This window comes from Macrobrachium rosenbergii, chromosome 3 (assembly GCF_040412425.1).
Source record: "Macrobrachium rosenbergii isolate ZJJX-2024 chromosome 3, ASM4041242v1, whole genome shotgun sequence".
NCBI classification, from domain to species: Eukaryota; Metazoa; Arthropoda; class Malacostraca; order Decapoda; family Palaemonidae; genus Macrobrachium; species Macrobrachium rosenbergii.
This window is the reverse complement of record NC_089743.1, coordinates 24574354-24600436: the sequence shown is the minus strand read 5'-3', so window position 1 is coordinate 24600436 and position 26083 is coordinate 24574354. Positions and strand designations below refer to the sequence as shown.

Here is a 26083-nt window from a genome sequence, read left to right as displayed (position 1 = left end):
TAAAAAAATTCCCCTTCGGGTAACATGTATGAAAATATATTATTCCCGAGGTAGAGTGAATTGGATATTAAAGGACGTTTGTAGCTTAATGCTTATATATTATATAATAATATATATTAGCAAGCGTATTGTCAATGAACTTGAGCGATTGTTCTTGCAACTTTATATATATATATATTGTTCTTATATATATATATATATATATATATATATATATATATATATATATATATATATATATATATATATATGTGTGTGTGACACATGAATGATACGAAGAAAGCTATAGGTCATTTACATGATCAGCAAACCTTGTATTCCTCCTTTAAATGGCTGTTTTTTTCTGACCATCACTAGATTGGGAGTCTCACTTAGTTTTAATTTCCCATTACTGAGTTAACATCTCACCAATTCAGAGGGGAAATTTGTTGTTCCCTCCCCTAGCTCCCCGCTGTTCGCCTGACGATAATTATGAATTCTGAAATGCCGAAATGCGTACCTTCAGCACCTTGAATATTTTCCCCTTTGCATTGCCGCATGTGAGTGATGAGGTCAGGAACTAAGAGAAAAGTAAACAACAGTTACAATTGAAGAACGTTTGTTTTTCCCAACCGTGTAAGTTAGCAGAAATCTCGCCCTTCTCACAGCTGAACGAAATATTGTCATAATGTAGTTAGTACAAAAATGTAAAATACAGTAGCCGTACGCGTGTCTTGAAAGTCTTATAATAACTCACCAATAATTGTTAAGTTCATCTACGATATGTGCAGGCCTCCGCTTCCGAGTGGCAATTAGTTCAAATAGCTTCTAGGACTATCAGCGTAGTCACCTGACGCACCTTTACTTTGGTAGAATGACACTCAAGCTCTGTATCAGTTATATTTAACCCTTGGGGAGTTCGTGCATATCATTTTCCTCTACTCTCGGAACCCCGTGATGTCATTGGGATATCCTGCCGCGTTCTTCAGAAAGGATTTTATAGGTGGCGTCACTAGAAACTCCAGTAAATCGTCATTAACTTACAGTTAGCGCTTGAAGGTAAAGCAACTGTTAATGATACTTTTTGTTCGTAGTTAATTTTTTACCTGTTTCGGCGGAAAGGACATTGGTGGCGTGCATGAGCGCGGACTGTCGTGAAGTCTCGACAATAGTGATGTTTATGAAGACGGTGGCAATGATAAACGTATTATATAAGTTCATATTCGTTTATCTATCTGACAAGTGAAAATAATTAAGGCTCACGTTTACTTTAACATCATGGAATAATAAATAATTTTCCTAATATAGATTTCCCCCAAGATAGACTTCGACAATATGGCATTATGCTATTCAAAATGCAATCTCGTATATGCCACAGCCCCCGAATGATAGTCACCACCCTCTTATCTCTCTGGACAAAATTACCAATTGCTTTGTTCACCAGTGTTAATGAACAAACACAATAAGAGATACCGGAAGCGTTTCTTGTCGTCTAATACGTCATCGGAAACGCGCCTTCCTTTGCGCTTCCGCTCCAAGAATAAAGTTAAGCTTCATAACGAATTGGCAATCTACGTTGCGAGTGAGGCACGTCATTTCTTTCTAGTACTGAGGAAGTTGTGTGTGACTGATATGAAATGCTGAAGAACTACTAACGAGAGGCCGAGACAAGAAGAGAAATAATTTACAAGACTACTCTGCTCATTACAACAGTAAATAGCTAGGCATTGCGAAACGTCTTCGCCAGGGTTAACCTTAAAGGTACGAAGTGTGTGTCAAGGGATAAACGGGAATACCCAACGTTGCTACTACGCTAAGAAATGTGGGAGGGAAAAATACCGCAGGATTGAAAGCGCCATGGCATGGTACTTTTGTAGCCTGGCTAATTTGTACCATCTTCGGTTCGTTTGTCAGCACAGCTTATGTAACGGGTTGTTATATTTTTTTTTAACTGGGGTGTGATTTCCCACTTGGATCTTCCTGTATATTGTAACAGATCTTGATACCGGAATGTTCTATACTAGATGTATTCATAAATATAGCTCTCTTAAAAACTGCTTTGCTCTTGTAATTTTTCAGTCCATTTGCATAAATCGCGTTTTTTTTTTTTAAACGAGATAACTTAAAGACTGTAACTTACGACAAGGATTCGTACTGTGAAGGATTCGTACTATGGAGAGAGAGAGAGAGAGGGAGAGATTAAAACAGAAAAGATTGCCTATGAAGGACGCATGTCACTGAATTAAATGTAGAATGCAATACATTATTTCCTTCATGGTCTGCATAGATCTATGATACAAGAGAGAGGCATCGATGTGACCTCTCTGTACAAGGCGGCAAGGCTTAAATTTGTGCCGCAAGGTCGCGGAGTTTCCTCCTGGAGAATCCAACTAGGTACTTGGAAAAAAGTGAAGGGCCTCTCATGATATTCTTGTAAACCCTTGCGCTGTGCGTTAGGATATTGTTTTTATTCCGCCTTACTATATCATAGATGGCTGCCTGTGTCACATCTACGATGAGGCCCTGCCAATTCTACCTTTAAGGCCCCTCCAACATTTTCAGACTTGGTGAAATTCATCACTCCTTACAAACGGTAAACACCCAAGTGAAAGGCAACTCCACTCTGCCAATCCGAACCTAAGGCGGGGAGCAATTAGGGGGAACGGGATCAAATCTCTCCAAAGGCGATTCTAACCCTAAATGGTCTTGTGTTTTCGTTGAGGCTGTCACCAAGAAACACTGTCTATTAGATTTCGTCACTTTGCTCTGGTCATGACTACTATAAGTCTGGCTACTAAAGGTTGAGACTCTTAGGCGGTTAGCACTGCTGCCATATTTTCTTAATCCCGTTCAAAGTTTTCAAGGAAAAAGCTGAAAATTTGGTAGATTTGGCTTTTTTTTTTTTTTTATTGAGCGGCCTACCATTTCCTCGTGTATGGATGATTTAGCTAAGTGACCGCAGGTCACATTAAAAAGGGGATTGTCTGTCACCTCCCTTGATTCGTCAGCACAAAGGCAGAACACAAAGATCAGACATTAGACTTGGACCTTGCTGTACATTTTTCATAATGTTCAATACAAAATTTGATTAAAGGTACATCATATATATATATATATATATATATATATATATATATATATATATATATATATATATATATATATATATATATATATATATATATATATATATATATTGTAACGTGCATTCATTTATTTCGAAAGCACATACAAGCTCAATGAATTAAAATCAAAGTAAAGACTGTGTAGTTCAATCAGGACCACACTAAGGAGTTGTAAAACCACTCACTACCAATCAGCAATTTGCTATGGTATCCACCCTCACACTAGTAACTCTGCCTCTCTCATCCTTAATGTCTCTCCATTGTATGCTCTATTATCCTCCTTGGTGGTGTCGTTCGATTTCCATATTTCAGCCACACTTGCGACCCAAGCCGTCAACGGACACTAGCAAAGCGGGCAGAATCTAACAGTAATCGCCCAACTTGGCCCAAGAAGAGGGAAGGTGGTCACACGAAGCAGTTCGCCCAGGCAGAATTCTTGTCGGTTGGTCCTCCGACCTCCCTCCCTCTCTCCCACAAGTCACTTTTGTTGTGTCTTTGGATCTGATCCACCATTGATCCCTTGTATTAAAATCAAAGTCTGGCCTTAACATCAAGAGGTCTCGTCCCCAGGACAAAGATACAGTTGGAATTGGAATTGTTCAACGTACATTTCTTTTACTATTTCTCGTTGCTCTCTCATATTCACTCCCTTGCAACCTCCTTAGGAGCCTATGCAAAGTGGTTTAATTTCACTTGTGTAATGCAAAGCATAAGTGTTTATCCAGTGTGCATTTTATTGTTCTTTGAATGATTTTCCCTCTCAGCCCTCAGCATTCCCAAACTGAATGGTTATTTGTTTTTGCAACCAAATGATATTGCGGTTCTGTATAGCAGTATAGATGATCCTGTGCTGTGTGCTAGCCTGCTTCCACAGTGCCTCCCTGTCATCCTCTGACTTTGAGAAGATTCCTTCAAGATTTGACATCTGAATATATATTTACTTATTGTATCCTCATTGCAGCATCCTGTTTAATCTTAATCTATGTTTAGAGGTTCTTAGATCATATTTATTTTGCTAGTGGCACTGTTTGGTTGTGATTTAACGTACGCACAGTGCCGCAGAGCTGATGGTTAAGCTTCTGTGTATATTTTTTCTGATTTTTGTGATTATAACCTGTTAAATAAACCCTTGATTTTCCCTTAACTTCCATTTATTTTAATGTTAAAATAACTCTAGTAATCTGTTTTACACGTGTGGTCCCCACTAGTTAGATGCACTTAAAACTAAATTAATAGATAGATATCACCTTGCTGGCCACACTTGTAAATATTATATATATATATATATATATATATATATATATATATATATATATATATATATATATATATATATATATATATATACACATTACTAACAGGACCTCATTGTAACTGGATGGTAAGTAGCGGAGATATTTATTCTTGAATAAATATCTCCGCTAGATACCATCCAGTTTCAACGAGGTCCTGTTAGTAATGTAAGGCACAGAACAACTGTGTGCAAGTGATAAAGATTAATATACATATATATATATATATATATATATATATATATATATATATATATATGTGTGTGTGTGTGTGTGTGTGTGTGTGTGTGTGTGTGTGTGTGTGTGTGTTTACACCTTTTATGTATATATGTACAGCACATACATTAATACATTTGCATGCATACATTGCTTTAAAAAGAAGTCACTTGTCAGTAAAAACAAATAGCTGGACTGTACGCTCGAATATGTTCATTCTCAGGATTAACCTTAACCTCGAGGTTAATCCTGGAAGTGTACATTTTTGGATTAGGATTAAATACCTCCTTCGGCACGATGGGAAACATGTCATCGCCGCTTATTAAATTATAGGAAAGGCTCAACCTTTCGTAGATAGACTTACAGTTAAGTGGATCTTGGTTCTGGTCTCCTTAGTTGACAAGTCATCATGTAACTTGAAAACTCTTAAAAAAAAAAACGGGTGAGAGGTCATTGGACCAATAGTAGGATCTACTTTCTATTACTGCATCGAATAACAGCCCATGTTCGTGTGTATGTGTGTGTGCGTGTTTTCAAGTATTTCATTCATTATCAACATTCAGTAGCCGTTATACCTTAGTTTAATGAAACCATTGGTTTTAAAAGCAAATACTTACATGTAAAATGAAGTCTTATTCAAATAGTACAGTCGTTTTTTCAATAGTTCTACAAACGTTGCTCGTGCCTGTTGATTTCTTTTCCTGTTTTGTTCTCTACCTCATGTCATCATTATTGAGATCAAGCAGAAGTCACCTACTGTACTCAAAACGAGCATTCGATGAGAAGGGCAACATATCATAAGCTTTTGGCCACAGTAACGAATCTAATATAAAAACGTATCACTCATGAATAAACTTGGCTCATGAACGGCTGGGCACGATTTCAGATCGATCGAATGTAGCGAAATAGTCGCTCTGCTTCGGAATGTTTGATTTGATATATTGCAGTTGAATAAGAACATGCAAGGCGTCTGAATGTCTTTATATCTGATGTAGCTTTGATAACAATAAACAACTCATTTTCCTGCGACACAGGGTTTCGCATTATACGGACTAAAAAAGGCTACAATATTTCTTTACTTCAAATGTTCCTCAAAATACATAATTGTTAGAAAGCTTCTCCTATTTGCATGCGAAGATTATGGCCCCCAAGCTTCGCTCACCTACAAAAGTAAATTGGAACAATTCAGCCATTATGTACTCGTTAAAAAAGTGAATTACATGGTTACGTCACCTTAAGTTTTAATATTCACACAACATTCGTACAATATATAGGTATGAGATCGCCATTTTTCCGTTTACTTTCGCCTTTATTTGTCATTCCTGGTTTAGCAATATTTCTTAATTACGTTTGCACTTTGAGACAATGGCTGGAAGGAAAACTTAAGTAATTTCGAGTCTTCTTTTACATCCGGCTCAGATAAGTGGCGTCTGGAAACAGTGAAGGAGGACTTATTATTATCACTGTTACGAGAAGCAGTAGTGAAAAGAGAGACGGGGCGAAGACGGTTATACGTTTTCAGTCACTTTTCATTCAGCAGAAGACATTTCTCTATGCAGCGGCTTCGTAACACCCGCTTGGCCACGCCTTCCAACTTCAGCTTTGTTGAGGCCATATTGTAATCCTTGTCATAATCAAAACTTAACCATTTCATGAGCAATCGTCTGTGATTATTCATAGGTATTTATGAAGGGTTGAAACAATTTTGGGAAGGATTTTTGTTATAATGTTTTCCCTTTTAGATAATTTTCGGCGTCGATAAGTATCAAAGTTGTAACGGCAATCAAATGTGTGTGTGTGCGCGCGAATTTTAGGCTTCGAAAACTATTTCAGTTGTGACGGTAATCCAGTATATATATATATATATATATATATATATATATATATATATATATATATATATATATATATATATATATATATATATATCCTGAGGGAAGGAACTTTCGGTGTATGTACGTGCTAAGAATCCTATGGTTTTCGCTCAATGCTCAACTTGCGTAATCCAAAGTACATCGGAGCTAAAGGCGTCAAAGGAATGGCCATCCAACATTCAAAAATGCAACTTTGTCCTCATCCAGAAGAAATGTGTCCACCTAGAAGTGACTGAATTGCGCTACGACGATCACCGCTGTAGACCAGACGTGGTGCAACAAGAAGGAGGAGTGTGGGTCTAAACATCGAAGGAATAGGAATGCGGGAAAATGTGCTAATCAGGGACAACGGAGGTTGAGAGAAAATTCCGAAGCTTGGCAGAGGAAAAGAGGAGGCAATTATCTAACAGAGCAATCTCCTCTTTGTTGCCAAGCTTCGGAAATTTCTCTCAACCTCTGTCGTCGCTGATTAACACATTTTCCCGCATTTCTCTTCCTTCGATGTTTAGACCCACACTTCTTCCACATCTCTTGTTGCACCACGTCTGGTCTACAGCGGTGATCGTCGCAGCGCAATTCAGTCACTTATATGGGTGGACACATTTGAATGTTAGATGGCCATTTCTGGGTGAGGACTGAAAGTTGCATATTTGAATGTTAACAGTTACGCCATTCCTTTTACGCCCTTAGCTCCGATGTACTTTTAACAAGGGAAATTGTCGAAAAACATACAGTATATACATACACACACACACACACACAACACACACATTCCCTTCAGGTGTCCTATATATTTAGCAAGGGAAATAACATATATATATATATATATACATACACATACACACACACATATTACACACATATACACACACATATATTATATATATATATATATATATATATATATTATATATATATATATATATATATATAGTCTCGGTAATTGGGCGGCTACTTGAAATCTTAGCTTAATGATAAATAATATTGCCAAGACCAGGAAGAACATTCTTTATTGTACGAGCTTTCGAGGTATAAAACCTCATCATCAGGCTGAAAAAACCGACAAGGATGAGAATCAATAAAATTACAATAAAATGAATTGTCATAATAAATCTTCAGCAAAAATACTAACGAAATATATAAAATGAACAAGTAAATACAAACTAAAAGGGTGAGACGTAAAATAACGAAAAATTAAAAACACAAACATAAAAATATGAAAATAAAACTAAGGTGAAATGTAAACAAACTACCACTCACAAAGTAAAATATTTAACGACCTAATTGAGTACCTACTATGAAATTACACGATAGCTAGTTGAATACCAGAAGAGTTGTTGTTCAATTCCGGCTTCATTTTTTTAATAGTAAGCGACTCTGAAATTAAAAGGTCCAGTCTATTTGAACAAAAGACAGTACCCGAAAATCCAGGTCAGTGAAAGGATGGTCCTGTGCTAAACTGTGTTCTCTAATGGCAGAAAAGGGTGGTTTGGAAAGGGGAAACCTAGTTCTAATAGAAAGACCTCTGTGTTCCAAAATTCTGTGTCTGAGCCAGCGGGAACTGGATCCACGTATCGCAGACCACACTGCGAACAAGTGAACAAGTAAACGACACAGGAATTAAGGTCCACAGGCAGAGTAGGCTTCTCTCTCAAAAGTGATCTTATTGTAAAAAGGATTACAGAAAACAAACCGGAAACTAATTGGGGAAACAATGCTTAAGTATTTCTTGTAACCTTTTTCGGACCATATAGCTACTATGACCAAGGTAAGGCAGTTTAATGTACTTTACATCTTTACTAGCAGTACTGTACACCGGTCTGGGATAAAACTTTTCATTTAAAAAATTTTTCAGAACTTTGTAAAATACAAAAATGGGATATGAGTTTTACTGGCTTGGGATTGAATTACCTCAGTTTTTCGCCAAAGATGTATAAGATGAACTCAATACGCACTTTGATAAATAGAGCCTACAATGTTTGTTGTGATTTTAATTTATTTCATCAAGATATGGTTTTCCTCCAGAATTATTTTTCTGAAAACTCATATCCCATTTTTGTATTTTACAAAGTTCTGAAAAAATTTTTAAATGAAAAGTTTTGTCCCAGACCGGTGTACAGTACTGCTAGTAAAGATGTAAAGTACATTAAACTGCCTTACCTTGGTCATAGTAGCTATATGGTCCGAAAAAGGTTACAAGAAATACTTAAGCATTGTTTCCCTCCAATTAGTTTCCGGTTTGTTTTCTGTAATCCTTTTACAATAAGATCACTTTTGAGAGAGAAGCCTACTCTGCCTGTGGACCTTAATTCCTGTGTCGTTCATTTGTTCACTTGTTCGCAGTGTGGTCTGCGATGCGTGGGATCCAGTTCCCGCTGGCTCAGACACAGAATTTTGGAACACAGAGGTCTTTCTATTAGAACTAGTTTCCCCTTTCCAAACCACCCTTTTCTGCCATTAGAGAACACAGTTTAGCACAGGACCATCTTTTCACTGACCTGGATTTTCGGGTACTGTCTTTCTGTTCAAATAGACTGGACCTTTTAATTTCAGAGTCGCTGACTATTAAAAAGATGAAGCCGGAATTGAACAACAACTCGTCTGGTATTCAACTAGCTATCGTGTAATTTCATAGTAGGTACTCAATTAGGTCATTAAATATTTTACTTTGTGAGTGGTAGTTTGTTTACATTTCACCTTAGTTTTATTTTCATATTTTTATGTTTGTGTTTTTAATTTTTCTTTATTTTGCGTCTCACCCTTTTAGTTTGTATTTACTTGTTCATTTTTTATATTTCGTTAGTATTTTTGCTGAAGATTTATTATGACAATTCATTTTATTGTAATTTTATTGATTCTCATCCTTGTCGGTTTTTTCAGCCTGATGATGAGGTTTTATACCTCGAAAGCTCGTACAATAAAGAATGTTCTTCCTGGTCTTGGCAATATTATTTATCATTAAGCTATATATATATATATATATATATATATATATATATATATATATATATATATATATATATATATATGTATATATATATATATAATATATATATGTATATATATATATATAATATATATATGTATATATATATATAATATATATATATATATATATATATATATATATATATATATATATATATATATATATATATATTTATATATATATATATAATATATATATATATATATATATATATACATATATATATATATATATATTTATATATATATATATATATATATATATATATATATATATATATATATATATACTGGATTGCCGGCACAACTGAAATAGTTATCGACGCCGAAAATACGCACACACACGCACATTTGATTGCCGTTACAACTTTTATGCTTATCGACGCCGAAAATCATCTAAAAGGGAAAACTTTATAAAAAACATCCTGCCTAAAATTATTTCAGCCCTTCATAGATACCTATGAATAACCACAAACGATTGCACATTAAATGATTAAGTTTTGATTATGACAAGGATTACAATATGGAATGGAAAACTGAGGATTATATCTTAAAAAATGTCACTTTCTTCAGTTGGCTCAAAAAACCTGCCTGGCCTGAAGACCAAGTCTTCTCCAAAGACATTACAAAAGGTAATCAGCTTTTCTCACGTAGGAAGTCTGAGAAGAAATAAAGTCGGCTGCCCTAAATAAGAGACCTGTCGTCCAGCAAGCGCCGGAACGTCAGGGGAACTAAGCAATCATCGCAAAATGGACGGGGTCGACCGGCCGTCAAAAACTCATTTGTCATTGCGTAAATCCGTGGGAGAGCTGATCTGGTCATTTTCAGCCAATTCTGGTTACTGCTACCAGTCACGAGATTTGCGAAACCTCCTTCGTTCTTTGAATAGATCGGAAAGTATATCAAGATGGTAGAGACTATTATTTGCAAATTGTTGGGTGAAATTCTCTCATTGTGTTATCTATCACGCCTGCGGATGTGCTGTTGGCCGCGAAAAGTTAATTCCAAAGCACGGCGATTTAAGAGCATACCCTGTCTAAAATTCTTAATACAAGTGAAAATTAACTCGAAACATTAGCCTCCTGTGACAAGAATAACAATCCCCCCGGCAAAAATTCTGTGTGCATAATGAGTTTGTTTGTTAAAGGACAGGATGTTATGTTTGTACAGGATCAATTATGTATGTTTGTATATATATATATATATATATATATATATATATATATATATATATTTAACAATGTATATGTATATATATTATATTTACATATATAGTTACAATAAACATCCATTGTGGTGAATTCCGCATCGTCATACTGCATCGCATTCTCTTGGTTTTTATTGTTCGATGTCCTTGACTTTCAAGGTTTATCCATTCCTTGCTCGTTTGTGTCCATTACAGCTAGGAACAACAATCAATATTTGTTTCTGTTTAAATTTCATGAATTACTTAAATACACACATACATATTATATATATGTTTGTGTATATATATATATATATATATATATATATATATATATATATATATATATATATATATATATATATATAGATTGTATGGAAGCGACTGCTTCAGCGAACATCAGTACGTCATTATTTCATTCAGTGAAGTACTGAACGAGATGCTTGGACGAAAAACAGAAATCGATAAACCTAATGTATTTCATTAGATGATAAATGTAGGGTATTTTAGGGCCAAGGCATCCATCCGCTCATACGTCCTACAATGCTATGATATGTAACTTACCGTCAACAAATTCCCTAACGTGATAGGATACGGCAGATGCCAATGTGTGTACAGTGCAATGTTCAACGAAATAGATGTGTTACCCATCTGAGTCATACTATCGTAGACTACGTCAAAAAGATGTCAGGCAGACCTTGTTTATGGCGGCTGCCGCACAATTTAAAAATATAAGTTTCATTTTTATAGGCAGAATCTCTAACGGTAAATTAGTGTGTTGTGAGGAGCGACGTATGAATTCCAACCCTTATTGCCTATACAGTACTTAAGCGTGTTGCCTCCCCTTTCGACCTGATGAGGGACAAATGATGAAAAGAAAAGAAAAAAAGACAATTCGTCGACGGGTGAAGGAGCTAAAAAGGAACGAGAGGAAGAGTTGATCGACACCATGAGAAATTGTGACTTGATGAAAAAGGCAGGCTTGATTTGTTATGGTGAGAGGGTGACCCCTCACCCTCACAGTAGATTCATCCTGGAGCTTAAAATGGCCCAGACTTTACATTTGTCAGTCTGAGACACAGAGGAAAAGATACCTAAACGAGAAAGCCAAAACCAAGCTAACATGACAACAATATCCAGCTCACATTTTCATGAATTTTCAACAGATGACATTGACCATAATCATTCGTTTGGATCAACCGCTTCAGATTCTCCCACGGCAGGGACTTCATGTATAGAAATATCTGGCCGGAAGTCACAAAATCACAGGCATTTGGAATGTCATTCTATTTGTTAGGATATATAAAAATAATTTTAAGGTCTTGTTAATGAAAAATAATGTGAAATGGAAGTTAACTTACCGCCTATGTTTAAAAAGTATCTTTGATACTGTTGAATGATGTAATTACACGAAACAGGTCCCTGGCGGTTTTTGCAGAAGGAAATAATCATGATGTCACATATATGCTGCATGCATGTGTACCCGTAGGTTATAAAGTAAGTATACCTTAGTTTAACCAGACCACTGGGCTGATTAACAGCTCTCCTTAGGCTGGCCCTAAGGATTAGACTTATTCTACGTGGCTAAGAACCAATTGGTTACCTAGCAACGGGACCTACAGCTTATTGTGGAATCCGAACCACATTATAGCGAGAAATGACTTCTATCACCAGAAATAAATTCCTCTAATTCTTCATTGGCCGGCCGTAGACTCGAACTCGGGCCCAGCAGAGTGCTAGCCGAGAACTCTACCGACTCTCCCAACGAGGAACTACTCGTAGGTTGTAATAAACCCATTTTCTTCGTAATGATTATTTTCTATAACAAGCTCAACTTAATGGTTCATGCAGTTGATGCCTAAAGGGAAAATATGCAGAAGGGGGAAATAAGCGTGTTCAAATAAAAAACAACATAGTGCAGTGTAAATGGCAAAGGAAGAAGGAAAATATATGATTAGAAGTCCCAGTTACGCTTCAGCTACACAATAAACTTGGCGGATGATAAACCTCTACAATTATTTCAATCCAACGATGAAATAAGACGAAAAGAAAAGCAATTTACCTCAACAGAGACAGAGTATAATGATTTCCTCTGGGCCTGGATTCCAGCCACAGAGTGAACTGATCCTGCTCGTGTCATGATCCAAGGTGGTAAGAGATCGCAGACTTCCAGGACGTTCCGTAAACATGGTGTCATATTAAAATTGTGTATTAAGCCTAGGTCTCTTTCTTAAAGGCCATTCAAAATGAATAGTTAACGACTGCGAAACTTTATAATTGTGGGGCATGATTTTAGTACTTACGGTTATTCAGCGCCAAAAGATAGAGTACAGTAATCTTAGTGGCCCAAATTTTTTTTTTTAAATGTGTTTTGTAATCCCGTTTGAGAATATTAGGTCATTCAGCGATACGCGAAAAAATGCAAACAAAAAGAAAAACTCTCAAAGCCAAGAATCTAATGAATGCTGAGTCTTCCATGTTCCTAAAAAAAAACTAGGTCCTTCAGTGCCAGGAGGAAAACAATGCCTTTACCTGTCGTACAAATAATGTAACAAAGTAGAGTGAAGGAGAAAGGAAGGAATCGTGCACAAATGTCAACCACTCAAAAGGAGCCACGGCAAGATGTACATCAAACTTGCTTTTATAACTATACCGTCGTTCTTATGACATTTTAAATTCCAGATCAGGTAACTGCTCACTATTATCCTATTTTTGTGCTGTGAACTCGCAATCATAGAAATCAACGGCCGCAGTGATATAGCACTGGATAAATACTTCAAGATTTTTGTCCAATATAGCCTTAATGATCATCTACCTACGCCGGCAGCTCATTCCATTTTTCAGTCCATCAGTTCGGTCAATTTTATTCACTTCGGATCTGATGGCTGTTTCGACCTTCGGAGTCTACGTAGATAACTTAGTGAAAAATTTCCATAAATCATTTCCTTGGAAATTATTCGTAATGAACTTACTATTTGTATCAGTAAGTACGCAACCATAATTCATTACATGGTTTATATCTTGGAATTTACCGGAAATTGATCGTAGTGGCTGCAATCTGGAAGATGAGAATCTAAGAACTAGACAAAAATTTATCCCAGAAAGAAACGCAAAAGTGGAAAACCTTAAAAGTGTTGTTCGTAACAAATATCTCAAGGTCTTCTTAAGTGTATACAGTTCCAATTTTAGTTTCCTGAAAAGAAAACCGTTGTGCCGGCTTTGTCTGTCCGTCCGCACTTTTTTCTGTCCACACTTTTTTTCTGTTCGCACTTTTTCTGTCCGCCCTCAGATCTTAAAACTACCGAGGCTAGAGGGCTGCAAATTGGTATGTTTATCATCCATCCTCCAGTCATCAAACATACCAACTTACAGCTATATAGCCTCTGTAGTCTTTATTTTATTTAAGGTTAAATTTAGCCATAATCGTGCGTCTGGCAACGATATAGGCCAGGCCACCACCAGGCCGTGGTTAAGTTTCATGGGCCGCGGTTTATACAACATTATACCGAGACCACCGAGAGATAGATCTATTTTCGGTGGCCTTGATTAGACGATGTACAGAAAACTCGATTGCACCGAAGAAACTTCGGGGCATTTTTTACTTGCTTATTTTGAAAGTCACCGCAAGACCGCTGCAAGGGTTCCAAGGTAATCGTTCCACTTCCTTCCTTCATCTGTGGTCTGTGTTCAGACAACATTCGCTCCTAGGATACGTCGTATTTGAGGATGGGAGGCGAGGTTTACCTCAAGGCTGCCATGCTGAAGTCATTGATTTCCCTCTGCAGATATCTGAAAGTTTGCGAGGTGGCTCTGATAGGCATATTTGCTTGTCTCATCTTTGAATGTAGTAGTTTAAAATGGTTAAAACCACGGTATTTTTTATCTACTAGTTTTTCAGTATGGGGCACTTCCCTGCCCATCGCACATGCATTGCTAAAGGACTGCAGATATTTTATCAGAAAGCCACAGTCAATGTATTTTGTAAAGATTCAATGACTTTATGATAAAATATCTGCAATCCAATAGCAATGCATGTGCGATGGGCAGAGACGTGCCCCATGCCGAAAAATTAGTAGATAAAAAATACCGTGGTTAATTTTAACCATTGTAAACTATTGCATTCAAGATGATACATGCTAAATATATCTATCAGAGCCACAAAGCAAACGTATGCTAAATCATTCTGTTGAAGAACTATGCTGCCGGGAATCTTACCACATCGGTCTATCTTCATCCTTGTGTCGGAATCGTCGTAGTGTTTACAGACACACACTCTTACAGATAATTGTCTTTACTTTGCCACACCATTAGTATCAAAATCGCCATAATGACACCTGTGAACCTACATGGAACAGGTTTTACCGGGACTGTGCGTCCGTCATCCGCTTCAAGAGCAATATTTCCACCGTTGATTTTCATTTTGGGGTTACGTTTATATATATATATATATATATATATATATATATATATATATATATATATATATGTTTATATATATGATATATATATATATTTATATAATATGATCATATAATTTTATATATACATATATAATATACAAATACAATAACACACACACACACACATATATATATATATATATATATACATATATATATATATATATATATATATATATATATATATATATATATATATAAATATAATAGAATTACTTGTCCCTTTCAAGGGCTTAAATTTGAACCATCCGTTTTACTCAAGCATTAATTACATTCGCGTGAGAGATTTGACTTGAAAGAATACCACAAGCGAACTGGCTCCTCTTTTATTTCTTTGATTATAATTTCGTTACAATTTTCCGTTCAGTCAAACTTTACATCATAAAAGCCTTCTCATTTTTTTCCGATTTTCTCTCCATCTGAAAATTGTAAATGTTCTAAGAGACACATCCATTGACTTGTATATTTCTGCTGCAATGACATAATTGGAATGCCCTTTCTAAATTTCCCAAGGCCTTTGTTTGTTATTCATTAGATAACCCGGCCCCTACCCTTCCCCACCGTTAAGAACATTTAAAATCATGAAAGTTTTTGCTCGTGACCAACACCACCTTCAGCTTTTTAAAGTTTCAGCGTATTAACCCACTTGTGAACACATTCCATGACATTCAACGCGAATCACCTCGTGGGTTGATCTTTCAATATGTTGAACGCCACGGACGCATTGCAAACCAGTTTTTTTTCATTCATGACGAAAAAGAAAGTACTCCATTGCCAAACGGTGCTTACCTTAAAATCTCGCGAAGTCTCAAAAATCGTATTTACAAAATCTTATTGCGTCAACAGCTGAATATCTCAACTGTTTTTCAAACACTGGTAATCTTTCTCAACGCGTCCACTTTAGCAGACGCTAGGTTTTTGACTGGCAGGTGAGTCTGGAAGAACTACCTGGTTAAGGTCTCCTTTCTCAGCTCCCGCGGCGGAAGTTGTCGTACAGCTTTGAAAACATCTACATGTAGCTGAATCGCAAACAGTATTAAACAAGCTAAGGGGATGTTAAGAATCCTGTGATAGATGCAAAAATGACTGAAGAAAATACTTGAAAATTGCGAAAGGTAACGAGAAACTGCTACGTGAAAGTTTCATGAATAGGAAAAGATGTGACAAACATAAAAACGGGATTTTCCCGGAGTAACTGAGTCACACCTGATTGCCGATGCGCGGCATCACTCTAGGCAGATCATGGCCCATTCGCCTGCAATTGCAGGTTCGGATTAATGCTGGCAGACGAATAACGTTAAGGAATTTTACGTTTTGCATTTTTTTGATGAGCTGATTTAGGAGCAAAAGTCCGTGTTAGTTCAAGCTGGCTCAGTCTGAAACAACTGTGCTCATGTAACATCCAGTGAAGCTAAAGCCAACTGGAATTTCTTTGTGATGATGATAACCAAAGCTTAACCAGAATGTACAAAAGAAAAATAAAAGACAACATTTGGTAAGTAGAATCACTGGGTAATAATCACCATCCTTCCAAAAACATCAGTAAAGAAAAGTTAACCTATGTTGTAGCTTCAGCCACCATTTTTTGTCCCATATCACAGATGTAAAATGTAAGAAGTAAAATGCGAAGCATAAACAGATACCTTGAACCCTCAGCATTCTGGCGAAGGCACTCGTGTACAGGGAAGAAAACGACCTCGTCGTCAGATGTCTTTTCCCAGTGTTTCATTGTTGTTGTTTGGCTCTTGTTGTTGATCACGATGGCCTTGTGCCATCAGGGACTCTTCTTCCTTGGACAGCTTCGTCGCTACATTTTCTTGCATGTATATATAACCTTCAACATGAATAATGGTTGTATGAAGGGCTTTTAAGAGTGCGTGTACTTTAAAACTGCAATGCGTGAAATATCAGAAAAAAATTGTAGTTTTCGCAGTCGACTTATCATAAATTAATGACTTTACGTAGGAAGAACTAACTTCTGGTATGTTCGGTAAGCAAAGAGATGATAAAAAAACAACATTAAGATCAACGGACAGGTCAAAAAATTAATTCTTTAGCTTTTGTCATTATCTTTCAATTTCAATATTACACTCCAATAAAATTTCATCACAGATTTTCCTAGGTCAAAATATGTCACTACTTTTTTTCTTTCTTTCTTTTTTTTTGTGATGGCTTACTTAACTGGGCGTTTCTTCTCCCCATATCATCTGTGGCAGCGAGTTTTAATGTAAAGCTGTGTTCATCTACCGTTGAAAATTTATCAACGCTTCTCTTACACCATTATTGTTCTTCTGATTGTCATGATGCACTTTAGTGTCTCAACTGGTGTTGCCTGCGTTCTTTCAGGGCTCAATATTCTTCGGTCAGATTTTGGCCATAAAAAGCAATAGTAATAGATGTTTTACGCGTGAGAGAGAGAGAGAGAGAGAGAGAGAGAGAGAGAGAGAGAGAGAGAGAGAGAAATTACATTCTCTTATTCATTACCTATTTTTTTTTTTACAGAGATAGAAAATATCCCGGGATCCTTGAATGTAGCGTTTATAAGTTAAAACAATAAAAAACTACTAAGTACTTTTGGGACCTAGTTCCAAGCCCAAATGAGTAGGGAGGGTTGGTGGTAGGAAGGGCACCCGTCCAGAAAACATCTGCCAAAACTAATAATGAAACAAGCTGATCTTACTACAGCTAGTTGAAAACATCGACCCCCACTACGAATTAAGATGAGAAGAATAAGAATTTTTGTGATCTGATCACAATTGTCAAAATTGATGACCGCATTATCGCATTAATTCTGTACGGTTGTATAATAGTATAGATTCCTGTACTCTATAATGTGTGTATGAGAGTAAGCCCTTGTACTTCGTAGAGAACCTGAATTATTGCGATTACAAGTTTCAGCGTCCTTATATCTGAATTGCGAGTTTTCTTTAAGAAAATGTTTCATCATTAATTTATCATCCGTAGAAGGCCATTTGGTAAATTAGTGGCTCTAGTTTAAGGGCAGAAAAGCACTTGGTAGGCATTTTTGTCTCATTCACAAGACCTTGGAGTCACAGGAGTATTGAGAACATTCCAATAATATTTCCGTATTACATAGGTTAAAAATTTCTCTTGTAGGTAACTACTGTTTATGTTTTCATTGCTAAGAAAATGACTTCATAGTCATTATCTTTAATCTTTTTGTTAGGAATAATCCGTTACCTGTAGAGGGACGCGTCACACGTACCCAGGAGAGGTTAGCAATATATATATATATATATATATATATATATATATATATATATATATATATATATATATATATATATATATATATATATATATATATATATATATATATATATATATATATATATATATATATATATATATATATATATATATATATATATATATACATATACATATAGGATACAGGCAGGACAGCAAATCAGTCAGATATATCAAGAATTGAGGGCAGTGGAAACAGACTGGTACATAAAAACATCTTTATTTGTGCCGACGTTTCAAGACAACTAGTCTCTTGAAGTTGAACAGGATAATAAGTTATCCTTTTTTAGATGTTTCAGTTTCACGAGAATCAGATTGTTTTAACACGAGTATTTGGAGGAAACCCACTTTTACTGGTTTAGGATCCAACTTCTATAGTAGCTGTTTTTTTTTTAATTTTAAATTAAATGCTTTGTCTACTCTTTTATACAGTGCCTTCCATTTATCCTCGAACTGGCATGTTTTTAATAAGGAAATACAATTTTTACATTGTTTTTTCACCAGCAGTTATTTTCCATGTAACTTATTTTTTCAATATGTGCGGAAAATATTAGAGGACAACTTCATGCCAAAGTACAAAATTCCAACTGTTCCCAAACTTCAAATCTATGCCAGTGTTCCATTTGTACATGATAGAACTTTGAGCCAAAAGCTTTCTCAAATTATTTCTAGCCATTATGGAGCCGTAAAAATTAATCTAATTCCAAAGAATCCTTTGAAAATTGGTTCTTTATTCAATACTAAAGACCGTTTAAGCGACCTTATGACGTCTGGGGTGGTTTGTAAATACGATTGTCCTTGGTGTTCTCGAGGAACTTACGTGGGTTGCACCCAAAGACTTCTCAAGATTCGCGCCGATTCTCACAAAGGTGTGAGGTATGGAAGGGGCAATAAAGTAAGTAATCCCGAATTTTCAAAAATCAGAGAGCATGCCAAAAAATGTGATAATAACATTGAATATGATCAATTTAAAATCATTGCAAGGGCCTCTTCCGAACTAGCACTCTGTATTCTGGATCGCTAATTATCAAACAGACAGTACCATTGTTGAATGCCCAAAACTCCTCCACCCCTCTCTCCCTACCTGTCGTAACCGTCTTCCTTGCTTTTCACTTACCCATACTCCAATCGCCCTCCTTCTCCCTTCTATATAAGTTGGTACCTCCAGCAACGCATAAACTATCCTTATGTACAAATGTTTTTTAAAGAGATTTTTGTATAATTTATATGTATTCACAATATTTATTCTTTTACTGCAGCCTTGAAAATGAGACTAGTTGTCTTGAAACGTCGGCACAAATAAAGATTTTTATGTACCAGTCTGTTTCACTGCCTGAATTCTTTATATATATATATATATATATATATATATATATATATATATGTATATGTATATATATATATATATATATGAAATACACCGTGATTTATATACAATATACAAGTAATATATCGAAATTGCTACCTGTGTTGTGTGTGTGTGTCAGCGTATATATATATGGTTTATATATATATATATATATATATATATATATATATATATATGTATGTATGTATACATTATATATATATACATATATATTATATATTACTGTCCTTCAGTATCAAGTTTCTAAAATGAGGTTATTATTAGTTAACTCCTCCACCTGACGGCATTAGTCTAAAGTTCTTTTGAAAATACTTTGATTAATATGTAACATATAGATGTGAGTTGTGTTTGAAATACTTATTAAATATGGTGTCTTACAACCATATTGGGGCAATTACTGCCTTGCTGCTGATTGAAATGGACGATTTTTACAAATCTAGATATTTTCCATGGTGTTAGGCAACTTGAAGTTCATGCCACGTTAAACTGTTGCTGTTTCTGGTTGATAGATTACTAGTCTTATGCTCGTGGACAGTATTGCTGCAGTTAATTAACGATGTGACTATGTACAGAATACTCGGTTTTCCTCGGAAGGAACAAATTTTGTATCGGAAAGCAGTTTCTTTCTGTCCTTTTTTCTTTTGTAAGTTAATTCTCACTGTAGGTTGCCTTTAAGCTAATATTTACACAAAGTTTAGATATTTATCATGTATTTCCACCAGTTCAAAAGAAATTTTAACCAATAAAGTGTAGTCCGCCGTGACGTCAAGCTGGAAGGTCTCTTTGCCAGCACCCTTATCCTGTTTTTTTCCCAAAGTTAAATGAGGCCAAGAGCCCGCCCACCCCCCACCCCCCGCCCCGTCCAGGCAGGACTCTGCACCTGAGATCAGTGTAGCGCTGGTGCAGCATATACGATACAGGGTGTTTCGAAATTAGAGGCACCCACCCCCTGTACAGCATAAACTAAAATTGATATGGACAAAATCAAAAATAATTCAGAACAGGTATTTGTTCAAGTTTCTCTTTGAGTATTTGATATTTTGTGTGGCCTCCATCTGCCTGTACCGCAGCCAGCATTCTTGAGGGATATGATTTCAGCAAATCGCAAAAAAAACTGAGACTCAAACTCCATTTCCCCGAGCACTTTGGTCATCTCTCATCGCAGGTCGTTGAGGCTTGGTATACCATCATAGTTCACTGTGCACACTTCAACACGATCCTTTGAGATACTACCAATGTTTTCACACACATTAAGGTCAGGGGAGCTACCTGGAAATTCAGTTGACGAGAAGAAATCGATACCACTGTTTCGAAGCAGCTCCTGTGTCTGAAGAGCTTTGAAACATGGTGCCTTATCATGCAAAAATGTGACTTCTTCAACAGATAACACATTTTCAGGATCTTTGAGGAAAGGAAATACTCCACCAGTAAGCACAGTTTCTCTGAAGCATTCGCCATTCCATGACTGTCCTTTTTCTTTGATGATCCACATTAACTGTTTGGCTGTGAAACAGAGAAAAATTCCCAGACATTCAGGAAATTTCACAACTTGGCGATAGCGCACGTCATCGCTGATATCATCCAACTTTGCAGCCCAAATGATTTCATTTTTATGATTTGGATTCCTGACTGTTTTTCTCCCAAAGTTAAAGAGGCCAAGCGCCCCCCAACAAACCCCCGCCCCGTCCAGGCAGGACTCGGCACCTGAGATCAGTGTAGCGCTGGTGTAGCATATACGGTACAGGGTGTTTCAAAATTAGAGGCCCCCCCTCTACAGCATAAACTAAAATAGATATGGACAAAAACAAAAGTAATTCAGAACAGGTATTTATTTAAGTTTCTCTTTGAGTATTTAATATTTTGTGTGGCTTCCATCTGCCTGTACCGCAGCCTGCATTCTTGAGGGGTATGATTTCAACAAATCGCAAAACAGCTGAGACTCAAATTCCATTTCCCTGAGCACTTTGGCCACCTCTCTTTGCAGGTCGTCGAGGCTTGGTATACCATCATAGTTCACTGTGCACGCTTCAACACGATCCTTTGAGATACTACCAATATTTTCACACGCATTAAGGTCAGGGGAGTTACCTGGAAATTCAGTTGATGAGAAGAAATCGATACCACTGTTTCGAAGCAGCTCCTGTGTCTGAAGAGCTTTGAAACATGGTGCCTTATCATGCAAAAATGTGACTTCTTCAACAGATAACACATTTTCAGGATCTTTGAGGAAAGGAAATACTCCACCAGTAAGCACAATTTCTCTGAAGTACTCGCCATTCCATGACTGTCCTTTTTCTTTGGTGATCCACATTAACTGTTTGGCTGTGAAACAGAGAAAAATTCCCAGACATTCAGGAAATTTCACAACTTGGCGATAGCACACGTCATCACTGATATCATTCAAATTTGCAACCCAAATAATGTCATTTTTATGATTTGGCTGGCTGACTGTGTAAATGAAGAATTCATCAGATGCAGCAACATGGAGAAAGTCAGCTTCATCCCAATCTTTAAGAAATGAACCACAAAACCATGCACGGTCTTCTGTCTGTTGCTGAATGATGTTGGGATTGCTGATAACATGAAATGGCTTGATACCAGATTTTTTCAACTAACGATATACAGCACTATAACTTCTCTTCTTTCCCCTTTTTGTTTCTAGTTCAAGCACCACTTTACGTAAAGACCTTTCTTGGTCTACCCACTGCCTCAGCTATGATGTCTTTTGACTCCTGAGAAAGGACTTCAGGCCTTCCAAGATTCTCACTCTTTTCGCAATGACAGTCATATGGATTTTTGTTCCTGTTTCTTTTAACAAAGGAGTCATCTCTTTTAATGTATTTAGCTATCTAGGAATGTGAAATGAAGGATGCACCAGCATCCCTGGCCTCTCTGAAGGTTATAGCCCGGATTTGGTCAATCCATCTGATTTCCTCCGAGTCGTTAGCCATGGCTGTATCAAACTCCGTCACTCAGTCTGAAAATACAAGAATTGTAAAATGAAATATAGCTTAATCGAAACTTAAAATAATGTACTTAGAGATAGGCTATAGCAGAAAACTTCATAACTTTCCATTTGTTCTGTGGAGGGGGGAGCTCTAATTTCGAAACACCCGGTACATCAGTAAGTTCAGTGATGAGAAAGCCTCCCGACCCCCAATCCAGATTAGACTTTGCGCCACAAGTTCTGACAGAGTAGGGAAGCTGAGGGCGGATTGGGTCCCTATGATTAATCATTAAACACGTTAGCCATATTTTTTCGGGTGCTTCTTTTTGTTTAGGGCATGTTTTCCTTTTTCTGCTTGCGCTGTTCAATTGTTTATTGTTTTCCCTTACCCGCAAGTTCCTGGTTTCTCACTGTGGTTCTTTCATGATTGTTAAAAGTAGGGTAGGGCTAGGCCTATTTGTTAAACCGTGGTTTTCCTGACTTTTTGGATTTTTCATTTCTGCCGCAAAATGTTTCATTTGTTGATTACCGTATCCTATACTCCAGATTACTAAAATGTCCCTCAGTTTTGCTGGGTAGTGTTTTTCATGAGTTCATGATATATCCGCCACGGATATAAATGTCAGAATCGTAAGAACCATGTCAAATGATGCTGCTCATCTGGTTACATAACAATAGTGCTCTTCTGTTTTTAACTGTATCATTTGCTTGCATTTTCACACAAGGTCTCTCTCTCTCTCTCTCTCTCTCTCTCTCTCTCTCTCTCTCTCTCTCTCTCTCCTCACGTGGGACTTTTATCATCGTGTTGTCAAGAGGCGGTCTCACTGACATTCTTCTTGTTAGATATAGAACGTATATCACATTTACGTTAATCCGCTGGAAGTTTATTTTCATTCTCGTTGAATTTCTGTCCGTATCGATGGACAAGAAGGAAGAAGCGAGGATCAAGTGAATGAGAGTTTCCGTCTCCAATCATTTGAGGTTTTATGATAAACGGAATTATAATTATACATGGGCCTTCAACAGAATATAGTAATAACTTATTTTACCTGATTTTCTTATTATTGTTATGGTCAATTACTGCTGCTCTTCTTCCAAATTATTATTTTTTTATATCCTATGATATTATTTTGAATCTAGGTGAATGCGTAATTGAGTTCATTTCTGTCGATTTATTTTGTAGATACAGGCATTCAGTCGGAAGTTAATGTTACTCATTCGTTAAACTAACAGCAAGCATTAGAGTTTACTGCACGAGACTAGAATACAACAGGCAAGGAAGTCATCAGATTGACATAAATACCAAAGTTTATATTCATTTTGTACATAAGCAATAGAGATTAGCTTTCCGTAGTCCTTCAGCCTCACCGCCATTATTCGGCACACTGACAAAAAAATTTTTTTAAGCTATAATTCCTGCTCTTTTTTTAATAGCTTCAACATCCGTAGAATGATTAGGTTGGCTTGAACTCGCCTAGGGGGAAGCTGTGCAGTTTTTACTTCATTGGTTTCGATTATGTGCGTATATGTATATATATATATATAAATTATATATATATATATATATATATATATATATATATATATATATATATATATATATACACATATGTATATATAAAATATATATGTATGTCTATATAATACATATATACATATATATATATATATATATAGATATATATATATATAATATATATATATATATATATATATATATATATATATATGTATTTATATATATGTGTGTGTGTATGTGTATGTATGTATATATACACGTGTATATGTATTATATATAAATATATAAAATACATATATATACATATCTATATGCATATATGTATTATATATACACATAAATATATATTTTATATATACATTTGTGTGTGTGTGTATGTGTATATGTATATATATATATATATATATATATATATATATATATATATATATATATATATATATATATATATATATACATACACACACACACATATACGCACATAATCGAAACCAATGAAGTAAAAACTGCACAGCTTCCCCCTAGGCGAGTTCACGCCATACTAATCATTCTACGGATTTTTAAGCTATTAAAAAGACCAGGAATTATAGCTTCAAAATTATTATTATATATATATATATTTTTTTGTTAGTTTGCTGAATGATTGCAGTGAGGGTGCAGGACTATCGAAAGTTAATCTCTATTGCTTATGTACGAAATGAATATAAACTTTGGTATCAAGGACGACATTTTATGTCAAAAGAATTTCGTGACAGCATGGCCAGCCGTGGGGTCAAACATATTCACTCTACCCCTTATCACCCAGAAAGCCAAAGAATAGTGGAACCTTTCCACCAAATCCTTGGCTCCACTTTGAAAAAGCTTGAGCATGAAGGAGGAGCTACCTGGGAGGAAAATCTTCCCTATGCCCTTTTCACTATTCGCCAAGCCCCCATTGAGACTTCAGGGTATAGCCCTTTTGAGCTCCTATATGCTCATTCTACTCGGGTCCCCCGTGACATCCTGCACAAGGCCTGGGCCAAACCGGCGAGGGCATACTGGGCGAAGGACCTGTCTAATATACAACAAAAACTTCGGGCTGCATGGGCTGTCGCCCAAGTGACAGATGCCGCAACTCAGGAGTGGGTCAAGCTTAAGCTCAACAAGGAGGCCCAAACCCAATCCTAGTCCTTTGGACTGGAGCCACTCGCCCTCTCGAGACCTGGCTCACAGGCCCCTTTAAGATACTTGGCAAGCGAGGGGCCCTAAATTACCTTGTCAACTGCTGTAAGAGGAAAGACAAATTGCTCCATATAAACCTACTAAAACCGTACCTAACTAGAGAAGAGAAGGAGACCGTGGAAAGCCCTCCGGTTCCAGGGGCGCTAGTAGGCACCATCACCACGATGTTGCAGCCCTTGATGAATTCAGAAGTACTGCGCTGCCTTGAAGTCATTAGGCCTACTCAAGGGCTAGATGACCACAAACGTAATGATGTGCACCAGCTGCTCAGCACACATCCGCAAGTAACCCAAGACCAACTTGGCTGCAACGACATTGTGGAGCACACCATACACCTACAGGAAGGTGTCACTCCAGCAGCTCAAAGATGTTACTGAGTCAATCCCAGGAAGGCTAAGAGAACTGAGGAGCAAGTATAGCTCCAACTCGAGCTCGGCCTGATTGAAGTAAGCTATACTGAATGGTCATCCCTGGTAGTCTTGGTCCTTACAGGCTATGTATAGACTACAGGAAGCTGAATGAAGTCACAAAGCTTGAGCCCTACCCCCTCCCGAGGATTGAGACATGCTTGGATAGCCTGGGCAGTGCACCCCATCTAAGCAAAATCGATCTTGAGAAGGGATATTGGTAGGTGCCC

The 26083-nt window shown here is 36.6% G+C and overlaps 2 protein-coding genes across 2 annotated transcripts in view; one reads left to right on the top strand and one right to left on the bottom strand.

Annotated features, from left to right (window-relative positions):
* LOC136853301 (sodium- and chloride-dependent glycine transporter 1-like) overlaps positions 1 to 16070 on the bottom strand; it is a 62253-nt gene extending 46183 nt beyond the window's left edge. Inside the window, exon 1 of the mRNA XM_067128667.1 lies at positions 15910 to 16070. The gene's annotated coding sequence lies outside the window, so the exon portion shown is untranslated. The remainder of the gene's footprint in view (positions 1 to 15909) is intronic.
* The window catches only part of LOC136853369 (uncharacterized), a 162020-nt gene that overhangs the window by 23958 nt on the left and 111979 nt on the right, over positions 1 to 26083 (top strand). The window lies entirely within an intron of this gene.